We start from the raw sequence: 19,810 nt of genomic DNA, 5'->3' as shown, positions 1-19,810 counted from the left end.
TCACTGCTCTTCAGAACTGCCACGTACAGTTTGGAAAAAACGCCCCAATTAGCCGTGTCCAAGGGAAGGTACCAGTGCTTTTACATAGGTAAAAGACAAATATGGAAGAAAGAAAAGGAAAACATTTGCAAATTTTGAGGCATAGCATAGCCTATGTTTGTGTGTCTAAAGAAAAAAGAAATAAATGTCTTCAATCAACATAGTCCCTCTTTATTCTTGTGCATAGTTTTAAAAGTACACATTTCCATCTACAAAGAAAGTAAAGCTTCTAATAAATAGTTATTCAGAGAGATAGATCATATTAGAGATCAAGTGTTCAGAAAAATCACATAAACACACACACATACCTATAATGAATTAAAAGTCAGGAAGGGGACTTCCCTGGGGGAGCAATGGTTAAGACTCTGTGCTCCCGGGCTTCCCTGGTGGCACAGTGGTTACGAATCCGCCTGCCAATGCAGGGGACATGAGTTCGAGCCCTGGTTCGGGAAGATCTCACATGCTGCAGAGCAACTAAGCCCGTGCGCCACAACTACTGAGCCTGTGCTCTAGAGTCCACGAGCCACAACTACTGAGCCTGCATGCCCCAACTACTGAAGCCTGCGTGCCTAGAGCCCGTGCTCTGCAACAAGAGAAGCCACCCAATGAGAAGCCCGCGCACCGCAACAAAGTGTAGCCCCCGCTCTCCACAACTAGAGAAAAGCCTGCGCGGAGCAACAAAGACCCAACGCTGCCAAAAATATAAATAAATTAATTCATTAAAAAAAAAAAGATTCTGTGCTCCCAACGCAGGGGGCCCGGGTTCGATCCCTGGTCAGGGAACTAGATCCCACATGCATGTCGCAACTAAGAGTTTGCATGCCACAACTAAGGAGCCCGCCTGCCACAACTAAGACCTGATGCAACCAAATAAATAAATAATTTAAAAAATAAAATAAGTCAGGAAGACAATGAATTACATAGATAGTCACAGGAAATGAGACAGATGGTTGCAGTGCTGACAGAGAGAGAGAGAGAGAGAGAAACAGAGAGACAGAGAGAGACAAGCCTAGAAGACTAAAAGGGCTGAACTGAGAGGACACCTGAAATCAAGACCAAAGGTCTATACAGAGCAACAGAGGCAAATATATCCTGGAATAGAAGAAGGCTGAGCAGCCTCTCTCGATTCATTCCCTCAACAAATAGGTACTGAGCTCCAGCTGTGTTCAGGATGCTAAGCCATGTCAGTGGTATCACCACTGACTCAAGGAATCTACATTTACTACCACCTTACCCTCTCCTACTGAAATTCTTCCTTAAAGACCTAGTGACAAAAATAGGGCAATATAATGGTCACCAAGTTTTATAATTTTGTTTCTGTTTAGCTACTTGAATCCATCATTTGAAAAAAGAAACACAAAATCTGGAAATGCAGTATGGAACTTCAAATCAAATTTCATATTGATTTTCAAAATTCTTCTAATTAAAAAAAACTTTTGAAGCTTACCAACTCATTTTAATATTCTCTCAAAAGCAAAGATAGAATCTGTATTTAAAAGGTCATGCCTCTATCATGATAATAAATTGGTTTTTTTTAAAAAAATTATTTAACATATTACTCTACTCGGTTGGAAAAATATAGCAAAACATGAAGCAGGCTTAGAATTGAGAAAGATCTAGGTTAGTCTTGTGGGTTGTTTTTGGAGAGAAGAAATAGGGTAAGAAAGTTTTTGGATTTTGTCCAGGTCAGATCCAGTTCAAACTTCAAAGAGAGAACAATATTGTTATTTGAGTTCAGTTTCAATTCAAATTAAAATACCAGTTTCCTACTTTGGGTTTAGTTCAACTCTCTGCTGAGAGTTGAGAATGCCATTTAGTGGAAGAAAAGATGCCAGGGTAATTATTTTTTAACTCATTTTGTTACCCCCTACTCCACTGTAAATTGAGCGTAGCCGACGGCTTTCAGACCCACAGAGCACAGTGGAAATCCTCCAGGGCAAAGAATTCCTTGGGCCCTCGGATCCATGTGGCCAGAAAGCCTTTTCGAGCTTGCACCCTATTCTGAGGAGAGGCAGGAGGGATGCCAGGGTCTGATAGGGCCCTTATATGTGGGTTGACCATGGGTGAGAAGGCTAAGGAAGTGGGAGGTAGGCTCTGGGGAAGCTGACACTTGGCATCTAGAAGCGAGGCAGAGGTATGCAGTGGACTCCATCCTACACCAGGAGAAAGGTCAAGACAGGTGTGACGATACCTGTTTTCTCCTCTTCATCCATTCCTAGAGACCCCGACAAAGAAACTGTGTCCAGAGGGAAAAGCAAAGAATAGGGGAAGGTGATGATTCAAAAGAGTGGCACAAAAAGGACAGTCATGAGAAATACCTGCTCTTTTCTCCTCCTTCCCTGGTCCCACGTGCTAATACGTCCATCAGAACCTTGCTGAGAGAGGACTGGCCTGGCGCTGCTGCCTCACTGTTTCTGCCATTAACGCCTACACCCATCCCTGTCTCCACCCAGCCCTGGTCACCTTGCTTTCTTATGGAGGAAGCCCAAACGCCGCTCAAAATGACAACAACCTGAGCCCCACCTCCACCTTAAAAAAGCAGCTTCAGGGCTTCCCTGGTGGCGCAGTGGTTGAGAATCCGCCTGCGGATGCAGGGGACACGGGTTCGTGCCCCGGTCCGGGAAGATCCCACATGCCGCGGAGCGGCTGGGCCCGTGAGCCATGGCCGCTGCGCCTGCGCGTCCGGAGCTTGTGCTCCGCAGCGGGAGAGGCCACAACAGTGAGAGGCCTGCATACCGGAAAAAAAAAAAAAAAAAAAAGAAGCAGCTTCAGAGATTTCATGGGAAAGTCTTTAAGCAAAACTGGTAAAGGGATTTACAAAGCCCTCTTTTCAATCTACGTCCTGCTACACCTGGGTGTCTGTCGCCCATGCCCTGTTTATAATACTTTGAGGGATAACAACAGCAACAACAACAGCAACAGCAAAACCCAAAAACTGTTGCTCAGGCGCTGAGAGGATTAAATGAGATGACATACTGAAAAGTGCCTTAAAAAACCCAAAAATCACTGTAGAAATGCAAGTCCACTTTAGATATTCTGGGCTCCTTACTGGCTTCTAACAGCCTAGAATTATAAATATAATTAATATATATCCCATGGTTAAGTTTTTAAACTATTCTATCATTTATTAACTGTTGTAATCATACTATTACTACCACTACTAGTCGCATTTATTAAACAGGCACTTTGCGTAACACTTACACACATCATTTCAATGAATCCTCCCAAGAATCCTAGGAAGTCACTGTCCCCAGTTACAGAGAAGGAACTGAGAGGCTCAGTATTTATTTAATAGTCTATTCTTTTATCCACTGATTTACAATGGCACCTTTAACTAATAAAGTGAATTGCGGTATACACATGACTCTGTTTTAACTCTATTCTGCTCCACTGATGTGTTTATTTCTGCCTCAATACCAAGGCCTTTCATTATGGCTTCATTTACTGTATATTTTCCTATTTGATATCATTACACTTTTTCTCAAAAAAATATCTTCTGTTAAAAAAATAGATTTTTGGGAATTCCCTGGCACTCCGGTGGTTAGGACTTGGCGCTTACATTACTGTGGCCTGAGTTTAATCCCTGGTTGGGGAATTAAGACCTGCAAGCCTCATGGTGCAGCCAAAAAAAAAAAAATTTTCCTCACACAAGGCCTATATTTTCATTTTATATCAGTTGTTGTTTAGGGAATATACACAGGAGGGTGTATATTACAAAAGACACAGGAGGGTAAACAGCGAGTAAGTGTCTCTCCACTACATCCCATCATTCAATTCTCTGTCAAGAAGGAACTGCTATTACCAGTTTCTTATTGCCCTTCTAGAAATAGCCCATACACATGAACTTTAAAATAAGTTTATTGGGCTTCCCTGGTGGCACAGTGGTTGAGAATCCGCCTGCCGATGCAGGGGACGCGGGTTCGTGCCCCGGTCCGGGAGGATCCCACATGCCGCGGAGCAGCTGGGCCCGTGAGCCATGGCCGCTGAGCCTGTGCGTCCGGAGCCTGTGCTCCTCAGCGGGAGAGGCCACAACAGTGAGAGGTATGCGTACCGCAAAAAAAAAAAAAAAAAGTTTATCAAGTTCTGCCAAAAAAATTCAATTAACATTTCCATTAGAATTGAATTGAGTTTATAGATTAATCTGAGGGAAACTTGACATCTATACAATAACAAATCTCATTCAGCAGCTAGAATGCCTTTCCATTCTTTTGGTCTTTTTGTATGTCCTTCAGTAAACTTTTATGATTTTATTCATCTTTTACATATTTCTGATAATATTTTTGCCTAAGTATTTTAGTATTTTTGTGTGTATGGCAATAATAAATAGAATCCTGGTGTGTTGCTTTTGTATCCTTATTAGTCTCATAATATCTCATTTGACTATCTTGCATTTTCTATATAGACAGTGGTATTATTTACAAATAGTGACAGTTGAATCCTTCTTTTCAGGTTTTTTAAAAATTGAAGTATAGTTGATTTCTAATATCACGTTAGTTTCACATGTACAGCACAGTGATTCATTTATACACACATATGTGAAAATATATATATATATTCTTTTTCAGATTTCCCTTACAGGTTATTACAAAATATTGAGTATATTTCCCTGTACTATACAGGAGGTCCTTGTTGGTTATCTATTTCATACATAGTAGTGTGTATATATTAATACCAACTCCTAATTTATCGCTCCCCTGACCCCCCTTTCCCTTAGGTAACCATAAGTTTGTTATTTATTTATTTACTTTTTAATAAATTTATTTATCTATTTTTATTTTTGGCTGCATTGGGTCTTCATTGCTGTGCACGGGCTTTCTCTAGTTGTGGCGAGTGGGGGCTACTCTTTGTTGCGGTGCACAGGCTTCTCATTGCGGTGGCTTCTCTTGTTGCGGAGCAAGGGCTCTAGGCGTGCAGGCTTCAGCAGTTGTGGCGCGCGGGCTTAATTGCTCTGCGGCATGTGGAATCTTCCTGGACCAGGGATTGAACCCTGTCCCCTGTATTGGCAAGTGGATTCTTAACAACTGTGCCACTAGGGAAGTCCCATAAGTTTGTTACTGATATCTGTGAGTCTCTTCTGTTTTGGAAACAAGCTCATTTGCATTTCTTTTTTTAAGATTCCACATATAAGCAATATCATATGATATTTGTCTTTGTCTGGCTTACTTCACTTAGTGTGATAATTTCCTTTCAGTCTTTACTTTTCGTGTACTAATTTTATTGATTTAGTAAGATTTTTAGTAGATTCCAGTGAATAGTAGCAGAGATAGAAAATAATACCATCATTTTCCTGGCTTTGTGGGAATACTACTTTTGCAACTCTAAGTATCTTGTTTGTTGTGTGGTCCCAGTAGCTAAGTTTCCATCTACTCCATCTACTGAGAGGTTTTTTGGTTTTTGTTTTTAAGTATTTATTTATTTAGGCCACACCGCACAGCATGTGGGATCTTAATTCCCCAACCAGGGATAGAACCTGAATCCCCTGCAGTGGAAGTGCAGAGTCCTAACCACTGAACTCCTTACTGAGAGTTTTTAATAACAATAGGTATCGAATTTAATGAAAAGTTTTTTGACATCTCTGAGATACTCAAATGATTTTCCTCCTTTAATCTATTAATGTACTGCATTATATTAATAGAGTTCCTGACGTTGAACCACTTTTACATCCCTAAAATTGAACTGCTTTGGTCATAGTGCTTAAGTAAAAAATTACTTTAAATTTTTTTTCTTTTTTTTTTTTTAGTATTTTTGCATCTATGTTCCTTAAATGAGAATAGGACCTTAATTTTTGAAGACCCTTGAATGCCAGGCTAAGGAGTCTGGATTTCTTTGCTGGGAACAGTGAAGATTTGATTAATATTTTTACCACCTTTGAACATCTTACTGTGACCAGCCCAGTGATAAGAATTTATATTCGGTTAATCGTCTGGGTCTCTGCTCTCTATTGCTGAATGCTTGTGACTTTGTCTTTTTCCAGACAGCATTGTTTAGTGACCATAGTGGAGACGTGGCTGCAAAATCTTTCCTTTTCTCTTGTATTGCAAGGGATGGATTCTATACTGACTTGTAAGCATTTTAACTGGAAAGCAATCTATTTTAGGCACCTATTGTTTCTTCCATGCTTTCATTCCACATGTTTTTGTTTTTATTTTTTTGCGGTACGCGGGCGTCTCACTGCTGTGGCCTCTCCCGTTGAGGAGCACAGGCTCCAGACATGCAGGCTCAGCGGCCATGGCTCACGGGCCTAGCCGCTCCGCGACATGTGGGATCTTCCTGGACCAGGGCACGAACCCGCGTCCACCTGCATCGGCAGGCGGACTCTCAACCACTGCGCCACCAGGGAAGCCCATTCCACATGTTTTTGCACAAAAGTGTTTTGCCAGGAAGGAGCTTGGAGCTATGTGGGTGGCAACTCTGTTGGGAAGGGAGGTGATTCCCCAAGGCCCCTTCAATGGATTGTTACGGGAGTAGCGCAATACACGAGCATGGGCAGGGTGACCATATGTGCTAGTTTCTCCAGGACTGTCCAAATTTTAGATATCCTGTTCCATTGTCAGACTATGTGTCATGTCCTTTGTTTTTCTAAAACTAAGGTCACTGTAGGCATAGGAAGACAAGCTAAAATTCATCAAGTGTGCCAGAAAGCCTAAGATATGCCAAAGAATTTAAATCCTCAAAAAACCTTGGTGGGTAACATGTTTGTTGGTGCTGTGGACTCCTGAAAATAATCCTCCAGTAGTCATGGTGTCAGAGGCCACACAATGCCTTTAAGATGACACTAGACAAGATGGCGGAGACAGCAGCAGATGTTCAGAGGACTTGTCTGACTCCCAGCTATCATCTTGGGTTCCTGGTTCCTAGAATTTGAGATTTTAGTTCTACTTGGGAATTGGGCTTGATACCTGTGGCTGACTGCTGGTTGTCCTTCTATCCAGTCTCCCCTTCTTTCCACAATAACAGGGTTTAGCTGAGTACATGGCTGCCCAGGCAAAGAATACATTTCTTAGTCTGCTTCGCAGCTAAGTTCCTCCCAGGAGCCTGTGAGCAGAAGTTATGTGTGCCACTTACAAATCTTTCCTATAAAACAGTTAGTTACAAAAAATGGGTGCAAGATCTAAATAGACATTTCTCCAAAGAAGACATACAGATGGCCAAGAGGTACATGAAAAGATGCTCAACATCACTAATTATTAGAGAAATGCAAATCAAAACTACAATGTAAAGGAGAAACTAACACACTATTGTAAAACAGTTATACTCAAATAAAGATGTTAAAATATATATGTATATATATATATATATATATATATATATGAAAAAAAACAAAACTACAATGAGGTATCATCTCACACAGGTCAGAATGGCCATCATCAAAAAATCTACAAACAGGACTTCCCTGGTGGCACAGTGGTTCAGAATCTGCCTGCCAATGCAGGGGACACGGGTTCAATCCCTGGTCTGGGAACATCCCACATGCCACAGAGCTATTAAGCCTGTGTGCCACAACTACTGTGCCTGTGCTCTACGGCCTGCGAGCCACAGCTACTGAACCTGTGTGCCACAACTACTGAAGCCCACGTGCCTAGAGCTCGTGCTCCGCCACAAGAGACGCCACCACAATAAGCCCACGCACCACAATGAAGAGTAGCCCCTGCTCACCACAACTAGATAAAGCCCGCACGCAGCAATGAAGATGCAGCGCAGCCAAAAATAAATAAATAAATAAATTAATTAATTAATTTAAAAAAATCTACAAACAATAAATGCTGGAGAGGGTGTGGAGGAAAGGGAACCCTCCTATACTGTTGGTGGGAATGTAAATTGGTACAGCCACTATGGAGAACAGTATAGAGGTGCCTTAAGAAAGTAAAAATAGAGCTGCCATATGATCCAGCAATGCCACTCCTGGACACATATCTGGAAAAAGAACCCATAATTTGAAAAGATACATGTACCCCAATGTTCATCGCAGCACTATTTACAATATCCAGGACATGGAAGCAACCTACATGTCCATCGACTGAGGAATGGATAAAGAAGATGTGGTACATATATACAATGGAATATTACTCAGCCATACAGAAGAACGAAATAATGCCATTTGCAGTGACATGGATGGACCTAGAGATTGTCATACTGAGTGAAGTAAGACAGAGAAAGACAAATATCATATGATATCACTTATATGTGGAATCTAAAGAAATGGTACAAATGAACCTATTTACAAAACAGAAATAGAGTCACAGATATAGAACAAACAAACTTAAGGTTACCAAGGGGGAAAGGGGAGGGGAGGGATAAACTGGGAGATTGGGATTGACAAATACACACTACTATATATAAAATAGGTAACTAATAAGGACCTGCTGTATAACACAGGGAACTCTACTCAATACTCTGTAATGACCTATATGGAAAAAGAATCTAAAAAAGAGTGGATATATGTATATTTATAACTGATTCACTTTGCTGTACAGCAGAAACTAACACAACATCGTAAATCAACTCTACTCCAACAAAAATTAATTAAAAAATAAAAACGAGCAAAGAAACAAACAAAAAACCAATTAGTTACACACTCCTGATGGTACATTTTCTACTTCTGCAGAGGTAGAAGCTAGAGATGGAAAAGAAAGGCCACAGATCACACATCTGTCCCTCACTCTCCTGTCATAAAGGTACTAAGTTATATATCTCTTTAGGGCTTGCTTAACTATAGGGGACAGTCAGGCTTTGGCAGCTGAGGGACTGGGGCCAAGCATTTTATTTTATTTATTTATTTATTTTTTAACATCTTTATTGGAGTATAATTGTTTTACAATAGTGTGTTAGTTTTTCCTTTACAACAAACTGAATCAGTTATACATATACATATGTTCCCATATCTCTTCCCTCTTGCATCACCCTCTCTCCCACCCTCCCTATCCCACCCCTCTAGGTGGTCACAAAGCACAGAGGTGATCTCCCTGTGCTATGCAGCAGCTTCCCACTAGCTATCTAATGGGGCCAAGCATTTTAACCTCTTCCTAGTTTTAGGGATATGTCAGTTGTGTGCATCCTGGTGGGGGACAGGCCCCTCTTCCCACTGAGGAAGCCCTCAAGGCCTGTTACTCTCACATGAGAGAGACCAAAGCTTAGCCCACAGATGCCCCTGCCAGCTCTGATGTAGGAGGTCTGGGGACACAGGGCAGTTTAACATCAGTTGGAGGGATGGATAATAACTGTACAGTAGTTAAACATGTATTAGCTCAAAACACAAAGAAAGACTGAGAAATTAAGTAGCATTGTATAGCAGATACAATCAGACATACTGAAATAAAGTTCAGGGGGAAAAATTTAAATTATAAACACAAGGGAAAATTCTAATATCAAGCTAAATAGATTATTACAAAACATTTTAAGAATTCCAGCAGGGCTGCTGCTTCTCTGCAAGACAGATTAAACAACACATTTTTCACTTTAATTATAGCAAGAAAACCTAAATGTTGGTTAAAGCTCGGAGAGTAGACTCCCTGGGCACAGTGGCAAAAACCTCCAAGGAGAAATTACATTCAGAGGCACAAGCTGAAAAATACAAATAAATGAAGTAAATGTACAAATCAATGAAACAAATGAACTTTAAAAAAATAAATGGTTTTTTCAACAAATGGTGCTGAACAATTGGACATCCATATGCAAAAATGTGAATCTAGACACAGACCTTACACCCTTCACAAAAATTGGATCATAGACCTCATTGTAAAGGGTAAAACTGTAAAACTCCTAGAAGGTAACATAAGAGAAAATCTAGATGATTTGGGGTATGGTGATGTCTTTTTCAGATACAGCACCAAAGGCACAATTCATGAAATAAATAATTGATAAGCTGGATTTCATTAAAATTAAAAGCAGAGGAGTTTTGCAGACAGTAAGATTATTCTATGTAGTGGTGGATACGTGTCTTGATACATTTGTCCAAGCTCATAGAAAGCTCAACACCAAGAATGAACCCTCCACTTGCAGCAACATGGATGGACCTAGAGATTGTCATACTGAGTGAAGTAAGTCAGGCAGAGAAAGACAAATATATGATATTGCTTACATGTGGAATCTAAAAAAAGGGTACAAATGAACTTATTTACAGAACAGAAGTGGAGTCACAGATGTAGAAAACAAACTTATGGTTACCAGGGGGTAAGGGGAGGAGGGATAAATTGAGAGACTGGCATTGACATATACACACTACTATATATAAGATAGATAAGTAATAAGGACCACAGGGAACTCTACTCAATACTCTGTAATGGCCTATATGGGAAAGCAATCTAAAAAAGAGTGGATATATGTATATGTATAACTGATTCACTTTGCTGGACACCTGAAACTAACACAGCACTGCAAATCAACTATACTCCAATAAAAATTTTAAAAAAAGGAAAAGAAAAAGAATGAACCCTAAGGTAAACAACGGACTTTGGGTGATTATGATGTGTCACTGTAGGTTCATCAGTTGTAACAAATGTGCCACTCTAGTGGGGGATGTCGGTAATGGGGGAGGCTGTGCATGGCGGCGGGGGAGGGAGTATATGGGAAATGTCTGTACCTTCCTTTCATTTTTGCTGTGAACCTAAAAGTGTTTTTAAAAAGCCCCCCAAAACCAAAACCACTATTTTTAAAAAGGATTGTAAAGAGCTAAAATGACTAGGATCAGGCATTCTTAGAAAGTTCATTTAGCAGAAAGGGCAGGAGACTGGGACCCAATTAGTACCGCGCTCTCCAGGCCCGCAAACCCATCAGAGAGTCTTTGTAGCACTTAGCAATACCTGTAGTTTTCTTATTTATTTGTTCCCATTTAGTCTCTGTCTCACACACTGTGGAGACAGGGACAGTGAAAAGCTGCTTTTCACTGTAGGAACCCAGCACCTTAGAACAGTATCTTAGGCACACAGACCAGATGCTCCGCGTATATTTGCAGTGGGCTGGTCTCTTTCCCCTTTCTCTGGTACACGCCAGAACCTAAGCTCTCCTCACTTCCCCGCCAACCTTCTCACCTCCTTCCCTCCAAGCTGTGGAGTCCTCACCAGATCTGAGAAGGCTGGGAGGGGGGTTGGGGAGCCTTGTCCCCTGTCATTGCCAAAGATCCTCCAGGATCTGTCTTTACGAGAGTGCTTCCTTTCCCCGATCGGCCCAGATTATTGAAGCTGGAAGGCTATAAAAGACCCCTTTCCCTCTGAGCCCCTGCCTTCCCAAGGATAGCCAGGCTGAGTAGCCCCAGACAGTAAAAAGTTCATCTGAGCCACAGAGGCAAGCCACATACATGGATAATTTTCAATTTTCTAGTAGCCTCATTAAAAAATATAAAAAGAACAGGTGAAATTAATTTTACTATCATATTTTACTTAACCCAATATATCCAAATCATTATCATGTCAATATGCCATCTGCATTAAAAAGAGTTATTAATGAGATCATTTCCCTTCTTTTGCACTGTCTTTGAATTTCCGTGTGTATTTTACACTCACGGCACACCCGTTTGCACTATAGCCACATTTCAAGTGCTCAGTGGCCACATGTGGCAGGCGGCTTCACAGACTGGAGCCAGGAAAGTGGGGAGAAAAACCTCCCTCGTATTTTAAAATGGCCCCTCCCACCCTCACGCGGGCATCTCCAGTATCGCACACGGGGCCCCAGAAGATGCCTCGGCCTCCGGCCACCCACCGAAGGAGATGGAAGGGTGGGCGGGGGATGGGCGGCAGGGACGGGGCGCAGAGGAAATTGGCCGTCACCAGGCTCTTTCCCGGATCGCTTGACTGCCTCTAAGACACTTGCCCCTCAGGGTGTCTGGCAGGCTGCTTGGGCTGTGCTGGGGGGCTGGCGGGGGGTGGGAAGGTTGTCGACGGACAAAGAAGCTAGCAAGGGGTCAACCGGAGGCCGCCCCCTCCGCGGTCCTACCTGGCCCGGGACTGGTGCGGAGGGCTGGCCCACCTCCAGACTTCACGTGGGCTTCCCCTGTGTCTCTAAGTGTTGCAGCGTTGCTGCCAAACACCAACACCCTCGTGCTATTTTGTTTGTGTTCCAAAAAGATGCTTTTACAGCGTCTCTGCACCAATTAGCCTAAAGTGTAATTGCCCTATTGTGAAGCGGGCCTTGCTTTAGAGCCTGCCATCAAAGGTCTCCCGGGCTCCCTACCAAGTACTCGTGAGCTTTTCCCCCCTTTTTACTGGAGGGGAAGCGGCCTGAGAAGCCAGCGGCTGCCTGTAAAGAGCCAGTGTGTCAGGCAGGAAGCCATCGTCTCGCCCTTCATCGGCAGGAGTCCGGAAGGATGTTAAGTAAGCCCGGGGAAGCCTTCCTTGTTGAATGAGGTCACGGTCCACCTAAGGGAATGTTTCACATGCTTGCAGCTCACTCTTGTAACCACCTTTTGACAGAAAACCTAAAAGGGATTACATACGGAGGATGATGAACATGATCTAACTTTTCTTAATGAATCATGCTGATGCTTATCACTAGTAATTCTTTTTTTTAAAACGTCTTTATTGGAGTATAATTGCTTTACAATGGTGTGTTAGTTTCTGCTGTATAACAAAGTGAATCAGCTATACACATACACACGTTCCCATAGCTCTTCCCTCTTGTGTCTCCTTCCCTCCCACCCTCCCTATCCCACCCCCCTAGGTGGTCACAAGGCATCAAGCTGATCTCCCTGTGCTATGCGGCTGCTTCCCACTAGCTGTCTGTTTTACATTTGGTAGTGTATATACGTCCATGCCACTCTCTCACTTCGTCCCAGCTTACCCTTCCCTCTCCCCGTATCCTCAAGTGCATTCTCTATGTCTGCATCTCTATTCCTGTCCTGCCGCTAGGTTCTTCAGAACCATTTTTTTCTGAAGATTCCATATATATGTGTTAGCATACGGTATTTGTTTTTCTTTTTCTGATTTACTTCACTCTGTATGACAGACTCTAGGTCCATCCACCTCACTGCAAATAACTCAATTTCGTTTCTTTTTATGATGAGTAATATGGCTAGTAATTCTTAAATTATGCTTTTACATAATAGTTCTTTTTCTCTTCTCTAGCTGTCACTCCTAGTTGTCACTTCTGTTATGTGAGCTGTGCTTGCATCAATCACACTTTTTCAAATTGTCCATGAACATCAGACACCATGTCTTGTAGGAATGTGTGCAAACGAAGAGCCAATAAGCCCCGAAGAATGATGGAGGGGGTCTCCCTCTTAGTTAGGGATGCTTAAGTGCTTGGGGTTTGTCACAACTATTTTAGCTGCTCAGAGATTTTGTTTTCTGAATGTGATTTTTTTTTTTTCCCTAAAGTTCCGCTTATCTACAGAACATTGAGAAGTTCTTTGATTTGTTTGTAAACATTACTTTCCCAGGTTATACCAAGTTTCTCTACCTTTTATTTTATGTAGTCTTTTAAGATACTGGAGAAAATGATTCTAGCTTAGGATCCAAACTTGGGGAACTTCCAGGAGAACACAAAGCTGGTATTATTTGCTGTATCAAATGTTCTTATTTTTCACTAACCTCTGGGCACGTTTACAAATATTCTTAAAGAAAGCATTCATAGCTTATTACCGACCAAAGGAAAAACTGGAAACCAAACCTGCTTTCACTCACACCTACCTTTTAAAAATATATTCATACCGTTTCTAACTATGAAAATGGAAAAGAATTGATTGCCAGTTGGCCACAGATGAGGTTGTTTTGGAATTTAGTGTAATGGTTGTTTCTACGGAATCAGAGGTCCCTCTATTCTTTTATCCTCGGGAGCTTTTCTTCTTTTCCCCTAACTCTATAAATCCTAAGTTCTGTGAGATCTTGACAAGTGTAAGTCTCATTCGTGACAGAGGGAGAAATGTCATCGCTCCAAATTCTCCCTTCAGACTAGGAAAGAGTGAACAGCGTCCCTGGGAAAGAGACCAGACAAGGAGCTGGTGGCAGTGTGCAAAGTGGAGGGGCAAAAAGTTTAGCAAAGCTTATCTTCATGGAAACGGGATAATTTAACAGCGGGTGAAACAGACGACCCCGCCATCCCAAATCGTTTTGCTGTTACAAACTGGGGTAGGATTTGGGTGGGGAAAGCGATGTGACACTGCAGGACTCCTAAGCAGTAATTTGCCAAGAAACTGCTGAAAGGTATTGCAACAAATCACAATAGGAGGAGGCCGGATTCTGAGGACTGCAGATAAACCTGCACAGGGAAACCGGGGGTTGACCAAAGGGGCCCTTTTCTTCTTACTTCCTTCTCAGAGACACAACCTCCTCCGACCTGGGGAAACTTTTGAAAGCTCATAGCCATGCTTACTCACCAGATAAGTCATAAAGAATCTATCCCTTTCCAGGAAGTCTGTGAAGGTGGGGGGGTAAGCATATGTGAGCAAGCCTGCTCCATCTCTGACTCACCTTTTGACTATGCGCTTCCAGCTTCACCATGCCTCAGCTTCTCTACCTGTCAAATGGGCGGAAGAGGAAGTGGGATCGTTTGATAAAATTCTCTGAAATCTTTTGCTGAAAGGTTCTTCAAAAGGGCAAGATAGTATAATTATCCCTTAGCTATTCAGTATGAGGTTGCTATAAATAGGGTCTGGAATAGGATCACAATGTCATATACCTGTTTACCACAATAAATGGGCCGTATAATGATCCAGGGAAAGCGTGGCAGAATTCTTTGGTAGGACATGCCTTTAGGAAAGCTGAGACTCGGTCCTCCCCAGGACCAAATAGCCGCTGTTCATGGGCTTTCAGCAAAGGTTGTTTTTCATCCTGGAGCCCTGCTTCTCAACGTGACTGCCCAATTGTAGGTTAGGGCGTTTCTGGCTGCTTTAGGAGACTTTTCCAAAATCTAATTTATACTCAAGTGGCGTTCAGGCATGTGTGCATGTGTGTGTGTGCACCTACAGGCATCTTCTTGCCAAATCGGAATATAACTTTAAAAATACATAAATAAGTGTAAACATTTAGCCTAGGTGACCCCCACTAAGTCAGTTCTAGGATGACGCGTGTCTCTGTTATAAACATAGTGGTGGCCAGCAGAAGGGCACACAAGGGGGTTCCTGAGCCTTTAGCTCTACTAGACTAAGATGGGAGGCGTTGGACACGGGGACTGTGGCATCTTCTGAAAGGATGGGTCAGGGAAACACACTAATTTGGGAAGGGGCAGGGGCAAAAGTGTTGGCAGCGCCAGGCTTTCAGTAATGTGAATATCCTACTAACAAAGAAAAGATGGCTGGGGCGTGGCAGAGGGGCAGGTTCAGGAATAAACACTGAAATGGGGTGTGTGACCTTTGTCAGTTATCACAGGACACTTTGGTAGGCATATCTGGAACACATTGGTGTATGGGGTAGCCAAATGTCCCGCTTTAGCCAAGTAAAATGGTGAGGTTTCTAGTCTACTTTCACCTGGAATGCAGAACTAAGGAAGGTACTTAAGAAAAGATTTAATTATTGGCATGAGCGTAAGAAATGTATCAGAACTCGCTTTCTCCAGCTCTCACTCCCTCAAACCTCATTTCCTCATTATTTTTGTTGACCTAGGTGATTAAATTTATTGTTTTAACTGCCTGGTACACAGTAGTGGTTTAACTGATATGCAATGATGGAATGAACAAAAAGCATTTAAACTTTTCAGAAACATACTGTGAAGCAGCCTGGTAAAGGATGTTAAGTCCATGACCAGTCAGCAAAAGGAAGGCCGTGGGGAGAGATTCCGCAGAGCATAGATTCATTTCCTGCCTGGCCTTCTACCTCTCTTCTTTCATTTGGGCCTCACTGCACCTACCTTGCCTGCCAAGAGCCTCTGACGCCTTGGGAAATGAATGTTGGTGCTACATGACCGGGAATTATCCTGGACTCCGATGCCCTGGAAGGTCCAAAGCTAGATTTCCCAAGTCATTCCATGCCTGCCTGGAATAACAGGGGACGACACTGCACTGAAGAGTCAACGTCATGTAGGAATGACAGCATGATGATGTATCCCCACATCCCTGGTAAATGCCAAGTGAACTTCCCAGACAGCACTGTGAGGTAGTTTGGAGCTTGGGTCTTAGAGTCAGGCTGCCTGGGTTTGCATCCCAGCTCTACCACTAGCTGGATGTCCTTGAGCAAGGTCTTAACCATTCAGGGCCTTATTAAACCCATCTGTAAGTGAGTTTAAACATTGTATCGACCTGTCTGATAAGGCCGTCCAAGATGGCTGTTCTCTTGCTCTCTATACATCCACCAGTGCCTGCTTCACCTACACCTACTCACATAACTGACTGGACTGACCTGCCCTCTTAATCACAGAGCCCCCAGCCCCAGCTATAGTGATTGTTCTAATCTTTATTTATTTATTTTAAAATATTTATTTATTTATTTGGCTGCGTCGGGTGTTAGTTGCGGCACGGCGGGATCTTCACTGCGGTGCGAGGGCTCCTCTCTAGTTGTGGCGCGCGGGTTCCAGAGCGTGCAGGCTTAGCTGCCCCGCGGCATGTGGGATCTTAGTTCCCCAACCAAGGATCGAACCCGCGTTCCCTGTATTGGAAGGCGATTCTTAACCATTGGACCACCAGAACTTCTCTACTGTGGTAGCTTCTCAAACGGGCTGTGAGGGGGCATGCTCCTCTGCTGGTTTCCCTGGTAACCGAGAAGCCAACTGATGTCAATTCCCCCTATAATTGATAACCTCTGCCTCTCCCCGGGGAGCAAAGACTACTTCCATGGTCTGCCTGCCTCCTGCTGCAGGCGGTGAGATGTCGCTCCAGGACCCTGCTTCAGACGTGTAAGATCCCCTATCCTTGAAACCACTGATGTCTCTGTCGCTGACTCCGGGCTCTTTCTTGGGTCTTGAGGCTGGGCACGTACAGGGCTTCACCCAGACCTTATCAAGTTGTTGTGAGAACTAAAGGAGAAAAATCCATGTAAACCCTCTTAGTGCAATGCTTGGAACACAGTAAGTATTCAACAACTGTTGTATTATTATATTCCATGATTCCTGCTAAATGGTCTCCTACCCATGCTTCTCAGGTGACAAAACGGGCCTCCATCACAGTTACATTGGTTCATCCACTCATTCTCTAAGCAACCGTTCCTGAGGATCTGTGATTTTTTTTTTTTTTTGCGGTACGCGGGCCTCTCACCGTTGCGGCCTCTCCCGTTGCGGAGCACAGGCTCCGGACGTGCGGGCTCAGCGGCCATGGCTCACGGGCCCAGCCGCTCCGCGGCGTGTGGGATCCTCCCGGACCGGGGCACGAACCCGCGTCCCCTGCATCGGCAGGCGGACTCTCAACCACTGCGCCACCAGGGAAGCCCTCTATGATTTTTTAAGTCAGATTTTCGGCGCAAACTGTAGGATACACATATGAATCAGACCTGGGTCCTGCTTTCAGACAACTTATACTAGGAGTGATGAAAGTGTAAGATAGAAACAGAAAGTGTCTTAAAAAGAGATAGAAATAAAGTGTGATATGGGCGCTCAGAAGAGAGAACACAATGGCTTCCAGCTGGGGAAAAGAGTCATTTCACCTGGGCCTTGACAGCTGGGCAGCTTCAGGAAGTGGGTGGGGGTAGGCGTTGGAGCAAGAACATTTAGGGCAGAAGGCAAAGGAGGAGAATCCACAGAGTAAAGAAAGCAGGAGAAGCTGTGCTTGGCTAAGAGCATCAATGGAAAAAGTTTGGAAGGTGGGTTGGAGCCAGTGAAGGGGCACGGGCCACATGTGTTTACTCAGCTTCCTATCCAGAGCCTCTTTTAAGCCCCCATGTCTGTTTCTCATGACCAGGCTCCCCAGCCACAGGTGAGGGCATTGGGGTGAGCACCTAACCCAAATGCAGGCGACAGACTGTCTGGTAACCTGAAGAACAAAATCAACTAGGCTAAGTCTTCTTTCTTGAGAACCTGAATAAAAATTGTTCTGGTCACTATTGCTGCGTCACAAGTTATTCCAATATATGGCTGCTTTTGCTCTGCCATGGCAGAACTGAGCCGTCGTAACAGAGGCCCAGTGACCCTCAAAGCCTAAAATATTTATTATCATCTGGCCTTTTAGAGAAAGTTTACCAACCGTGCTCTGGGAAGTCTAGTCCAGGAGCTGTGTGTAGGATGGGCTGGCAACAAAGAGTGTGGAGGCTAGAAGATGCATTGGGAGGCCGCTGTCAGGATTTGGTAGTAGGAGATGAAGAGGGAGAGAAAAAAGTAAAGGATGTGTCAAAGGTTAATCAACAGGTCTGGAAGCTACTTGTGTAAGGAGAACCCAGAGAACTTGAAGCCTGCATTTCCAAATGGTTGTTCAATATGTTCTTTACTCATATCTAGCAACAGGGATGGTACCAAGGAAAGGTAGAAACCTGTCTTAGTATTTCCCACCAGGCCCAGGGGAAGGTAGATATAAGTGCATATGCAGCCATGACCCAGGACGCTCTGCTCTGAACTGATTCTGGGATCAGATGATAGCCAGAAACAAAAGTGAAAAAATAGACCATGCAAAAGAAGGTAATTTCAAAATTCCTCAGATCCTTTTCGTTCTTTCTTTTTTAGTTGAAGTGTAGTAGGTTTACAATGTTGTGTTAGTTTCAGGTGTACAGCGCAGTGATTCAGTTATATATATTCTTTTTCAGATTCTTTTCCGTTATAGGGTATTACAAGATATTGAATATAGTTCCCTGTGCTATACAGTAGGTCCTTGTTTGTCTATTTTATATATAGTAGTGTATATCTGCTAACCCCAAACTCCTAATTTATCCCTCCCCCACCCCCTTTCCCATTTGGTAACAATAAGTTTATTTTCTATGTCTGTGAGTCTGTTTCTGTTTTATAAATAAGTTCATTTGTACCCAGATTTCTCAGATGCCATGAAAGGGGACAGGTGGCCACTGTCCCCACCAGCACCACTGTTCCCGAGTGGCCGGTAGTTCTCCTCCCAAAACACTCCAGCAGCTCTAACAGCCTTCTGGGCCCTCAACCTCTTATCACCCTTCTTTCCACTTCTTCTCTGAAATCTCCATCATAAAAGCCCCACTGGGGCTTCCCTGGTGGCGCAGTGGTTGAGAATCCGCCTGCCGATGCAGGGGACACGGGTTCGTGCCCCGGTCTGGGAAGATCCCACATGCCGAGGAGCGGCTGGGCCCGTGAGCCATGGCCGCTGAGCCTGCGCGTCCGGAGCCTGTGCTCTGCAAGGGAGAGGCCACAACAGTGAGGCCCGCATACCACAAAAAAAAAAAAAAAAAAAAGCCCCACTGCCTTTGGCAAGGCCTCCAGGAAGATAGGGAACTGGGCAGACCTGGCCGGAGTCCTCTTTAGTGGACTGAAGAACAGCCATGGGCTAACACATCTTAATCTCATCAAAGTGTTTTATTTTTTATTCTTTTCCCATTATTTTTTAAAAATATACTTTATTTTTTGTAGCAGTTTTAGGGTACAGCAAAATGGAGCAGAAGGTATAGAAATTTCCCATATACATCCTGGTCCCATAGACACATAACCTCTCCCCCATTACCAACATCCTCCACCAGAGTGGTACTGTGAGCAGATAGGGTAGGGGGTTCCCAGAGAAAGAGAACCAGGCATGGCTTTCTTGACTTAAGAGAAGCCATTTTGGCCTAAGCCATTTTGTGATCTAAGCCCGGTCTCAGTGCTTGTCCCTGAACAGGTCTCAGTAATTAATGGTCTTAAGGGAACAAAAGAATGCAGGAGCAAATGACCATTATCGGCAAGAGAAGTAACAATAGTAAAGAGAATACATCAGTTGTAAGGATTCCCGGTTCTCTTTCAATGGTAGAGATTAGCCTGAAGCCTCAGTCTC

The sequence above is a fragment of the Kogia breviceps genome, chromosome 17 (genome assembly GCF_026419965.1).
Source record: "Kogia breviceps isolate mKogBre1 chromosome 17, mKogBre1 haplotype 1, whole genome shotgun sequence".
Lineage (NCBI taxonomy): Eukaryota > Metazoa > Chordata > Mammalia > Artiodactyla > Physeteridae > Kogia > Kogia breviceps.
The sequence above is the reverse complement of the archived record's forward strand: the minus strand, read 5'-3'. Positions refer to the sequence as shown.